Source organism: Argentina silus (assembly GCF_951799395.1).
Source record: "Argentina silus genome assembly, chromosome: 9".
Classification (NCBI taxonomy): domain Eukaryota; kingdom Metazoa; phylum Chordata; class Actinopteri; order Argentiniformes; family Argentinidae; genus Argentina; species Argentina silus.
Window position 1 is genome coordinate 1,586,622 of NC_139663.1, and position 13,357 is coordinate 1,599,978.

Genomic DNA, 13,357 nt, shown 5'->3' on the forward strand with positions numbered 1-13,357 from the left:
AACAAATAATCATGTGTTTAAATATCCTTGTCGTTTTGAAAAATTACCATTGTCACCTGCACAGGAATGCCATGCGGCCAACATTGAAGAAATGTGCTTCTCAAATCTGTCATTAACACTGTTTTCCACACGCTTTTTTCATTGCATTGCCATATAATCAATTGGTCATTGATGCATCACGAATAACGACAATGCGTCGAAAATTAAAGAAATGTAAACATGAATTATGTTATTACTGTCTAAGCATCGCAAAGCTGTATGCGTAAAGGCGTCTGACGTCACAGTGGCTTGCCTGAAACAAAGGAATTAGAGAAACATGTGCTTACAGGGGCGTCGAACCGCCTTCTCCCGCTGATGGAGCAAAGTTGCTACAGTGACAAAGACAAGCTCCGCGCTCATGGGCAATTTATATGAGGCAACTGTGCTGCGAGTATCTAAGTAGTCGTCGTGCATGGATAAAATGCAATGTTTCAAACAGATCTGATGAATTCACCTACTTTGAAAAAGTTTGCGTTAGGAAGTTCTTTTGACACAAAGCGAAAATCTACAGTCAAGCGTCAATCAGCAGACAGCCGTGTGTTCTTTAGTCATGAGCCTGTTGTCAAAACGGCTGAAAAAAATGGTCACAAACGAAATATTGTTTCTACACTTAAAATGAACAAAGACAAAATGAGCTAGCCTGATATAAGTCATGTTCATGACGATGCAAATGTAACGAGATTTCGAACTGTTCTGTTGCACACGTTGGGACTCATTTTATTTTTCTACAAAAAACATTTGCCATGACGGGAATCGAACCCGGGCCGCCCTGCGTTACAAAGTAGATGCCTATCCGCTAGACCATTTGGGAAAACTTGATATGTACACCCTAAGATATCTAAGTGTCATTTCGATGAGGTCTGTAGCAGAGGCCATAGAGCACAGCAAACAAATAATCATGTGTTTAAATATCCTTGTCGTTTTGAAAAATTACCATTGTCACCTGCACAGGAATGCCATGCGGCCAACATTGAAGAAATGTGCTTCTCAAATCTGTCATTAACACTGTTTTCCACACGCTTTTTTCATTGCATTGCCATATAATCAATTGGTCATTGATGCGTCACGAATAACGACAATGCGTCGAAAATTAAAGAAATGTAAACATGAATTATGTTATTACTGTCTAAGCATCGCAAAGCTGTATGCGTAAAGGCGTCTGACGTCACAGTGGCTTGCCTGAAACAAAGGAATTAGAGAAACATGTGCTTACAGGGGCGTCGAACCGCCTTCTCCCGCTGATGGAGCAAAGTTGCTACAGTGACAAAGACAAGCTCCGCGCTCATGGGCAATTTATATGAGGCAACTGTGCTGCGAGTATCTAAGTAGTCGTCGTGCATGGATAAAATGCAATGTTTCAAACAGATCTGATGAATTCACCTACTTTGAAAAAGTTTGCGTTAGGAAGTTCTTTTGACACAAAGCGAAAATCTACAGTCAAGCGTCAATCAGCAGACAGCCGTGTGTTCTTTTGTCATGAGCCTGTTGTCAAAACGGCAGAAAAAAATGGTCACAAACGAAATATTGTTTCTACACTTAAAATGAACAAAGAAAAAATGAGCTAGCCTGATATAAGTCATGTTCATGACGATGCAAATGTAACGAGATTTCGAACTGTTCTGTTGCACACGTTGGGACTCATTTTATTTTTCTACAAAAAACATTTGCCATGACGGGAATCGAACCCGGGCCACCCTGCGTTACAAGGTAGATGCCTATCCGCTAGACCATTTGGGAAAACTTGATATGTACACCCTAAGATATCTAAGTGTCATTTCGATGAGGTCTGTAGCAGAGGCCATAGAGCACAGCAAACAAATAATCATGTGTTTAAATATCCTTGTCGTTTTGAAAAATTACCATTGTCACCTGCACAGGAATGCCATGCGGCCAACATTGATGAAATGTGCTTCTCAAATCTGTCATTAACACTGTTTTCCACACGCTTTTTTCATTGCATTGCCATAAAATCAATTGGTCATTGATGCGTCACGAATAACGACAATGCGTCTAAAATTAAAGAAATGTAAAAATGAATTATGTTATTACTTTCTAAGCATCGCAAAGCTGTATGCGTAAAGGCGTCTGACGTCACAGTGGCTTGCCTGAAACAAAGGAATTAGAGAAACATGTGCTTACAGGGGCGTCGAACCGCCTTCTCCCGCTGATGGAGCAAAGTTGCTACAGTGACAAAGACAAGCTCCGCGCTCATGGGCAATTTATATGAGGCAACTGTGCTGCGAGTATCTAAGTAGTCGTCGTGCATGGATAAAATGCAATGTTTCAAACAGATCTGATGAATTCACCTACTTTGAAAAAGTGTGCGTTAGGAAGTTCTTTTGACACAAAGCGAAAATCTACAGTCAAGCGTCAATCAGCAGACAGCCGTGTGTTCTTTAGTCATGAGCCTGTTGTCAAAACGGCAGAAAAAAATGGTCACAAACGAAATATTGTTTCTACACTTAAAATGAACAAAGAAAAAATGAGCTAGCCTGATATAAGTCATGTTCATGACGATGCAAATGTAACGAGATTTCGAACTGTTCTGTTGCACACGTTGGGACTCATTTTATTTTTCTACAAAAAACATTTGCCATGACGGGAATCGAACCCGGGCCGCCCTGCGTTACAAGGTAGATGCCTATCCGCTAGACCATTTGGGAAAACTTGATATGTACACCCTAAGATATCTAAGTGTCATTTCGATGAGGTCTGTAGCAGAGGCCATAGAGCACAGCAAACAAATAATCATGTGTTTAAATATGCTTGTCGTTTTGAAAAATTACCATTGTCACCTGCACAGGAATGCCATGCGGCCAACATTGAAGAAATGTGCTTCTCAAATCTGTCATTAACACTGTTTTCCACACGCTTTTTTCATTGCATTGCCATATAATCAATTGGTCATTGATGCGTCACGAATAACGACAATGCGTCGAAAATTAAAGAAATGTAAACATGAATTATGTTATTACTGTCTAAGCATCGCAAAGCTGTATGCGTAAAGGCGTCTGACGTCACAGTGGCTTGCCTGAAACAAAGGAATTAGAGAAACATGTGCTTAAAGGGGCGTCGAACCGCCTTCTCCCGCTGATGGAGCAAAGTTGCTACAGTGACAAAGACAAGCTCCGCGCTCATGGGCAATTTATATGAGGCAACTGTGCTGCGAGTATCTAAGTAGTCGTCGTGCATGGATAAAATGCAATGTTTCAAACAGATCTGATGAATTCACCTACTTTGAAAAAGTGTGCGTTAGGGAGTTCTTTTGACACAAAGCGAAAATCTACAGTCAAGCGTCAATCAGCAGACAGCCGTGTGTTCTTTAGTCATGAGCCTGTTGTCAAAACGGCAGAAAAAAATGTTCACAAACGAAATATTGTTTCTACACTTAAAATGAACAAAGAAAAAATTAGCTAGCCTGATATAAGTCATGTTCATGACGATGCAAATGTAACGAGATTTCGAACTGTTCTGTTGCACACGTTGGGACTCATTTTATTTTTCTACAAAAATCCTTTGCCAAGACAGGAATCGAACCCGGGCCGCCCTGCGTTACAAGGCAGATTCCTATCCGCTAGACCATTTGGGAAGACTTGATATGTACACCCTAAGATATCTAAGTGTCATTTCGATGAGGTCTGTAGCAGAGGCCATAGAGCACAGCAAACAAATAATCATGTGTTTAAATATCCTTGTCGTTTTGAAAAATTACCATTGTCACCTGCACAGGAATGCCATGCGGCCAACATTGAAGGAATGTGCTTCTCAAATCTGTCATTAACACTGTTTTCCACACGCTTTTTTCATTGCATTGCCATATAATCAATTGGTCATTGATGCGTCACGAATAACGACAATGCGTCGAAAATTAAAGAAATGTAAACATGAATTATGTTATTACTGTCTAAGCATCGCAAAGCTGTATGCGTAAAGGCGTCTGACGTCACAGTGGCTTGCCTGAAACAAAGGATAAAATGCAATGTTTCAAACAGATCTGATGAATTCACCTACTTTGAAAAAGTGTGCGTTAGGAAGTTCTTTTGACACAAAGCGAAAATCTACAGTCAAGCGTCAATCAGCAGACAGCCGTGTGTTCTTTAGTCATGAGCCTGTTGTCAAAACGGCAGAAAAAAATGTTCACAAACGAAATATTGTTTCTACACTTAAAATGAACAAAGAAAAAATTAGCTAGCCTGATATAAGTCATGTTCATGACGATGCAAATGTAACGAGATTTCGAACTGTTCTGTTGCACACGTTGGGACTCATTTTATTTTTCTACAAGAATCATTTGCCATGACGGGAATCGAACCCGGGCCACCCTGCGTTACAAGGTAGATGCCTATCCGCTAGACCATTTGGGAAAACTTGATATGTACACCCTAAGATATCTAAGTGTCATTTCGATGAGGTCTGTAGCAGAGGCCATAGAGCACAGCAAACAAATAATCATGTGTTTAAATATCCTTGTCGTTTTGAAAAATTACCATTGTCACCTGCACAGGAATGCCATGCGGCCAACATTGATGAAATGTGCTTCTCAAATCTGTCATTAACACTGTTTTCCACACGCTTTTTTCATTGCATTGCCATAAAATCAATTGGTCATTGATGCGTCACGAATAACGACAATGCGTCGAAAATTAAAGAAATGTAAACATGAATTATGTTATTACTGTCTAAGCATCGCAAAGCTGTATGCGTAAAGGCGTCTGACGTCACAGTGGCTTGCCTGAAACAAAGGAATTAGAGAAACATGTGCTTACAGGGGCGTCGAACCGCCTTCTCCCGCTGATGGAGCAAAGTTGCTACAGTGACAAAGACAAGCTCCGCGCTCATGGGCAATTTATATGAGGCAACTGTGCTGCGAGTATCTAAGTAGTCGTCGTGCATGGATAAAATGCAATGTTTCAAACAGATCTGATGAATTCACCTACTTTGAAAAAGTGTGCGTTAGGGAGTTCTTTTGACACAAAGCGAAAATCTACAGTCAAGCGTCAATCAGCAGACAGCCGTGTGTTCTTTAGTCATGAGCCTGTTGTCAAAACGGCAGAAAAAAATGTTCACAAACGAAATATTGTTTCTACACTTAAAATGAACAAAGAAAAAATTAGCTAGCCTGATATAAGTCATGTTCATGACGATGCAAATGTAACGAGATTTCGAACTGTTCTGTTGCACACGTTGGGACTCATTTTATTTTTCTACAAAAATCCTTTGCCAAGACGGGAATCGAACCCGGGCCGCCCTGCGTTACAAGGCAGATTCCTATCCGCTAGACCATTTGGGAAGACTTGATATGTACACCCTAAGATATCTAAGTGTCATTTCGATGAGGTCTGTAGCAGAGGCCATAGAGCACAGCAAACAAATAATCATGTGTTTAAATATCCTTGTCGTTTTGAAAAATTACCATTGTCACCTGCACAGGAATGCCATGCGGCCAACATTGAAGGAATGTGCTTCTCAAATCTGTCATTAACACTGTTTTCCACACGCTTTTTTCATTGCATTGCCATATAATCAATTGGTCATTGATGCGTCACGAATAACGACAATGCGTCGAAAATTAAAGAAATGTAAACATGAATTATGTTATTACTGTCTAAGCATCGCAAAGCTGTATGCGTAAAGGCGTCTGACGTCACAGTGGCTTGCCTGAAACAAAGGAATTAGAGAAACATGTGCTTACAGGGGCGTCGAACCGCATTCTCCCGCTGATGGAGCAAAGTTGCTACAGTGACAAAGACAAGCTCCGCGCTCATGGGCAATTTATATGGGGCAACTGTGCTGCGAGTATCTAAGCAGTCGTCGTGCATGGATAAAATGCAATGTTTCAAACAGATCTGATGAATTCACCTACTTTGAAAAAGTGTGCGTTAGGAAGTTCTTTTGACACAAAGCGAAAATCTACAGTCAAGCGTCAATCAGCAGACAGCCGTGTGTTCTTTAGTCATGAGCCTGTTGTCAAAACGGCAGAAAAAAATGTTCACAAACGAAATATTGTTTCTACACTTAAAATGAACAAAGAAAAAATTAGCTAGCCTGATATAAGTCATGTTCATGACGATGCAAATGTAACGAGATTTCGAACTGTTCTGTTGCACACGTTGGGACTCATTTTATTTTTCTACAAGAATCATTTGCCATGACGGGAATCGAACCCGGGCCACCCTGCGTTACAAGGTAGATGCCTATCCGCTAGACCATTTGGGAAAACTTGATATGTACACCCTAAGATATCTAAGTGTCATTTCGATGAGGTCTGTAGCAGAGGCCATAGAGCACAGCAAACAAATAATCATGTGTTTAAATATCCTTGTCGTTTTGAAAAATTACCATTGTCACCTGCACAGGAATGCCATGCGGCCAACATTGATGAAATGTGCTTCTCAAATCTGTCATTAACACTGTTTTCCACACGCTTTTTTCATTGCATTGCCATAAAATCAATTGGTCATTGATGCGTCACGAATAACGACAATGCGTCGAAAATTAAAGAAATGTAAACATGAATTATGTTATTACTGTCTAAGCATCGCAAAGCTGTATGCGTAAAGGCGTCTGACGTCACAGTGGCTTGCCTGAAACAAAGGAATTAGAGAAACATGTGCTTACAGGGGCGTCGAACCGCCTTCTCCCGCTGATGGAGCAAAGTTGCTACAGTGACAAAGACAAGCTCCGCGCTCATGGGCAATTTATATGAGGCAACTGTGCTGCGAGTATCTAAGTAGTCGTCGTGCATGGATAAAATGCAATGTTTCAAACAGATCTGATGAATTCACCTACTTTGAAAAAGTTTGCGTTAGGAAGTTCTTTTGACACAAAGCGAAAATCTACAGTCAAGCGTCAATCAGCAGACAGCCGTGTGTTCTTTTGTCATGAGCCTGTTGTCAAAACGGCAGAAAAAAATGGTCACAAACGAAATATTGTTTCTACACTTAAAATGAACAAAGAAAAAATGAGCTAGCCTGATATAAGTCATGTTCATGACGATGCAAATGTAACGAGATTTCGAACTGTTCTGTTGCACACGTTGGGACTCATTTTATTTTTCTACAAAAAACATTTGCCATGACGGGAATCGAACCCGGGCCACCCTGCGTTACAAGGTAGATGCCTATCCGCTAGACCATTTGGGAAAACTTGATATGTACACCCTAAGATATCTAAGTGTCATTTCGATGAGGTCTGTAGCAGAGGCCATAGAGCACAGCAAACAAATAATCATGTGTTTAAATATCCTTGTCGTTTTGAAAAATTACCATTGTCACCTGCACAGGAATGCCATGCGGCCAACATTGATGAAATGTGCTTCTCAAATCTGTCATTAACACTGTTTTCCACACGCTTTTTTCATTGCATTGCCATAAAATCAATTGGTCATTGATGCGTCACGAATAACGACAATGCGTCGAAAATTAAAGAAATGTAAAAATGAATTATGTTATTACTTTCTAAGCATCGCAAAGCTGTATGCGTAAAGGCGTCTGACGTCACAGTGGCTTGCCTGAAACAAAGGAATTAGAGAAACATGTGCTTACAGGGGCGTCGAACCGCCTTCTCCCGCTGATGGAGCAAAGTTGCTACAGTGACAAAGACAAGCTCCGCGCTCATGGGCAATTTATATGAGGCAACTGTGCTGCGAGTATCTAAGTAGTCGTCGTGCATGGATAAAATGCAATGTTTCAAACAGATCTGATGAATTCACCTACTTTGAAAAAGTGTGCGTTAGGAAGTTCTTTTGACACAAAGCGAAAATCTACAGTCAAGCGTCAATCAGCAGACAGCCGTGTGTTCTTTAGTCATGAGCCTGTTGTCAAAACGGCAGAAAAAAATGGTCACAAACGAAATATTGTTTCTACACTTAAAATGAACAAAGAAAAAATGAGCTAGCCTGATATAAGTCATGTTCATGACGATGCAAATGTAACGAGATTTCGAACTGTTCTGTTGCACACGTTGGGACTCATTTTATTTTTCTACAAAAAACATTTGCCATGACGGGAATCGAACCCGGGCCGCCCTGCGTTACAAGGTAGATGCCTATCCGCTAGACCATTTGGGAAAACTTGATATGTACACCCTAAGATATCTAAGTGTCATTTCGATGAGGTCTGTAGCAGAGGCCATAGAGCACAGCAAACAAATAATCATGTGTTTAAATATGCTTGTCGTTTTGAAAAATTACCATTGTCACCTGCACAGGAATGCCATGCGGCCAACATTGAAGAAATGTGCTTCTCAAATCTGTCATTAACACTGTTTTCCACACGCTTTTTTCATTGCATTGCCATATAATCAATTGGTCATTGATGCGTCACGAATAACGACAATGCGTCGAAAATTAAAGAAATGTAAACATGAATTATGTTATTACTGTCTAAGCATCGCAAAGCTGTATGCGTAAAGGCGTCTGACGTCACAGTGGCTTGCCTGAAACAAAGGAATTAGAGAAACATGTGCTTAAAGGGGCGTCGAACCGCCTTCTCCCGCTGATGGAGCAAAGTTGCTACAGTGACAAAGACAAGCTCCGCGCTCATGGGCAATTTATATGAGGCAACTGTGCTGCGAGTATCTAAGTAGTCGTCGTGCATGGATAAAATGCAATGTTTCAAACAGATCTGATGAATTCACCTACTTTGAAAAAGTGTGCGTTAGGGAGTTCTTTTGACACAAAGCGAAAATCTACAGTCAAGCGTCAATCAGCAGACAGCCGTGTGTTCTTTAGTCATGAGCCTGTTGTCAAAACGGCAGAAAAAAATGTTCACAAACGAAATATTGTTTCTACACTTAAAATGAACAAAGAAAAAATTAGCTAGCCTGATATAAGTCATGTTCATGACGATGCAAATGTAACGAGATTTCGAACTGTTCTGTTGCACACGTTGGGACTCATTTTATTTTTCTACAAAAATCCTTTGCCAAGACAGGAATCGAACCCGGGCCGCCCTGCGTTACAAGGCAGATTCCTATCCGCTAGACCATTTGGGAAGACTTGATATGTACACCCTAAGATATCTAAGTGTCATTTCGATGAGGTCTGTAGCAGAGGCCATAGAGCACAGCAAACAAATAATCATGTGTTTAAATATCCTTGTCGTTTTGAAAAATTACCATTGTCACCTGCACAGGAATGCCATGCGGCCAACATTGAAGGAATGTGCTTCTCAAATCTGTCATTAACACTGTTTTCCACACGCTTTTTTCATTGCATTGCCATATAATCAATTGGTCATTGATGCGTCACGAATAACGACAATGCGTCGAAAATTAAAGAAATGTAAACATGAATTATGTTATTACTGTCTAAGCATCGCAAAGCTGTATGCGTAAAGGCGTCTGACGTCACAGTGGCTTGCCTGAAACAAAGGATAAAATGCAATGTTTCAAACAGATCTGATGAATTCACCTACTTTGAAAAAGTGTGCGTTAGGAAGTTCTTTTGACACAAAGCGAAAATCTACAGTCAAGCGTCAATCAGCAGACAGCCGTGTGTTCTTTAGTCATGAGCCTGTTGTCAAAACGGCAGAAAAAAATGTTCACAAACGAAATATTGTTTCTACACTTAAAATGAACAAAGAAAAAATTAGCTAGCCTGATATAAGTCATGTTCATGACGATGCAAATGTAACGAGATTTCGAACTGTTCTGTTGCACACGTTGGGACTCATTTTATTTTTCTACAAGAATCATTTGCCATGACGGGAATCGAACCCGGGCCACCCTGCGTTACAAGGTAGATGCCTATCCGCTAGACCATTTGGGAAAACTTGATATGTACACCCTAAGATATCTAAGTGTCATTTCGATGAGGTCTGTAGCAGAGGCCATAGAGCACAGCAAACAAATAATCATGTGTTTAAATATCCTTGTCGTTTTGAAAAATTACCATTGTCACCTGCACAGGAATGCCATGCGGCCAACATTGATGAAATGTGCTTCTCAAATCTGTCATTAACACTGTTTTCCACACGCTTTTTTCATTGCATTGCCATAAAATCAATTGGTCATTGATGCGTCACGAATAACGACAATGCGTCGAAAATTAAAGAAATGTAAACATGAATTATGTTATTACTGTCTAAGCATCGCAAAGCTGTATGCGTAAAGGCGTCTGACGTCACAGTGGCTTGCCTGAAACAAAGGAATTAGAGAAACATGTGCTTACAGGGGCGTCGAACCGCCTTCTCCCGCTGATGGAGCAAAGTTGCTACAGTGACAAAGACAAGCTCCGCGCTCATGGGCAATTTATATGAGGCAACTGTGCTGCGAGTATCTAAGTAGTCGTCGTGCATGGATAAAATGCAATGTTTCAAACAGATCTGATGAATTCACCTACTTTGAAAAAGTGTGCGTTAGGGAGTTCTTTTGACACAAAGCGAAAATCTACAGTCAAGCGTCAATCAGCAGACAGCCGTGTGTTCTTTAGTCATGAGCCTGTTGTCAAAACGGCAGAAAAAAATGTTCACAAACGAAATATTGTTTCTACACTTAAAATGAACAAAGAAAAAATTAGCTAGCCTGATATAAGTCATGTTCATGACGATGCAAATGTAACGAGATTTCGAACTGTTCTGTTGCACACGTTGGGACTCATTTTATTTTTCTACAAAAATCCTTTGCCAAGACGGGAATCGAACCCGGGCCGCCCTGCGTTACAAGGCAGATTCCTATCCGCTAGACCATTTGGGAAGACTTGATATGTACACCCTAAGATATCTAAGTGTCATTTCGATGAGGTCTGTAGCAGAGGCCATAGAGCACAGCAAACAAATAATCATGTGTTTAAATATCCTTGTCGTTTTGAAAAATTACCATTGTCACCTGCACAGGAATGCCATGCGGCCAACATTGAAGGAATGTGCTTCTCAAATCTGTCATTAACACTGTTTTCCACACGCTTTTTTCATTGCATTGCCATATAATCAATTGGTCATTGATGCGTCACGAATAACGACAATGCGTCGAAAATTAAAGAAATGTAAACATGAATTATGTTATTACTGTCTAAGCATCGCAAAGCTGTATGCGTAAAGGCGTCTGACGTCACAGTGGCTTGCCTGAAACAAAGGAATTAGAGAAACATGTGCTTACAGGGGCGTCGAACCGCATTCTCCCGCTGATGGAGCAAAGTTGCTACAGTGACAAAGACAAGCTCCGCGCTCATGGGCAATTTATATGGGGCAACTGTGCTGCGAGTATCTAAGCAGTCGTCGTGCATGGATAAAATGCAATGTTTCAAACAGATCTGATGAATTCACCTACTTTGAAAAAGTGTGCGTTAGGAAGTTCTTTTGACACAAAGCGAAAATCTACAGTCAAGCGTCAATCAGCAGACAGCCGTGTGTTCTTTAGTCATGAGCCTGTTGTCAAAACGGCAGAAAAAAATGTTCACAAACGAAATATTGTTTCTACACTTAAAATGAACAAAGAAAAAATTAGCTAGCCTGATATAAGTCATGTTCATGACGATGCAAATGTAACGAGATTTCGAACTGTTCTGTTGCACACGTTGGGACTCATTTTATTTTTCTACAAGAATCATTTGCCATGACGGGAATCGAACCCGGGCCACCCTGCGTTACAAGGTAGATGCCTATCCGCTAGACCATTTGGGAAAACTTGATATGTACACCCTAAGATATCTAAGTGTCATTTCGATGAGGTCTGTAGCAGAGGCCATAGAGCACAGCAAACAAATAATCATGTGTTTAAATATCCTTGTCGTTTTGAAAAATTACCATTGTCACCTGCACAGGAATGCCATGCGGCCAACATTGATGAAATGTGCTTCTCAAATCTGTCATTAACACTGTTTTCCACACGCTTTTTTCATTGCATTGCCATAAAATCAATTGGTCATTGATGCGTCACGAATAACGACAATGCGTCGAAAATTAAAGAAATGTAAACATGAATTATGTTATTACTGTCTAAGCATCGCAAAGCTGTATGCGTAAAGGCGTCTGACGTCACAGTGGCTTGCCTGAAACAAAGGAATTAGAGAAACATGTGCTTACAGGGGCGTCGAACCGCCTTCTCCCGCTGATGGAGCAAAGTTGCTACAGTGACAAAGACAAGCTCCGCGCTCATGGGCAATTTATATGGGGCAACTGTGCTGCGAGTATCTAAGCAGTCGTCGTGCATGGATAAAATGCAATGTTTCAAACAGATCTGATGAATTCACCTACTTTGAAAAAGTGTGCGTTAGGAAGTTCTTTTGACACAAAGCGAAAATCTACAGTCAAGCGTCAATCAGCAGACAGCCGTGTGTTCTTTAGTCATGAGCCTGTTGTCAAAACGGCAGAAAAAAATGTTCACAAACGAAATATTGTTTCTACTCTTAAAATGATAAAAGAAAAAATTAGCTAGCCTGATATAAGTCATGTTCATGACGATGCAAATGTAACGAGATTTCGAACTGTTCTGTTGCACACGTTGGGACTCATTTTATTTTTCTACAAAAATCCTTTGCCATGACGGGAATCGAACCCGGGCCGCCCTGCGTTACAAGGCAGATTCCTATCCGCTAGACCATTTGGGAAGACTTGATATGTACACCCTAAGATATCTAAGTGTCATTTCGATGAGGTCTGTAGCAGAGGCCATAGAGCACAGCAAACAAATAATCATGTGTTTAAATATCCTTGTCGTTTTGAAAAATTACCATTGTCACCTGCACAGGAATGCCATGCGGCCAACATTGAAGAAATGTGCTTCTCAAATCTGTCATTAACACTGTTTTCCACACGCTTTTTTCAATGCATTGCCATATAATCAATTGGTCATTGATGCGTCACGAATAACGACAATGCGTCGAAAATTAAAGAAATGTAAACATGAATTATGTTATTACTGTCTAAGCATCGCAAAGCTGTATGCGTAAAGGCGTCTGACGTCACAGTGGCTTGCCTGAAACAAAGGAATTAGAGAAACATGTGCTTACAGGGGCGTCGAACCGCCTTCTCCCGCTGATGGAGCAAAGTTGCTACAGTGACAAAGACAAGCTCCGCGCTCATGGGCAATTTATATGAGGCAACTGTGCTGCGAGTATCTAAGTAGTCGTCGTGCATGGATAAAATGCAATGTTTCAAACAGATCTGATGAATTCACCTACTTTGAAAAAGTGTGCGTTAGGGAGTTCTTTTGACACAAAGCGAAAATCTACAGTCAAGCGTCAATCAGCAGACAGCCGTGTGTTCTTTAGTAATGAGTCTGTTGTCAAAACGGCAGAAAAAAATGTTCACAAACGAAATATTGTTTCTACACTTAAAATGAACAAAGAAAAAATGAGCTAGCCTGATATAAGTCATGT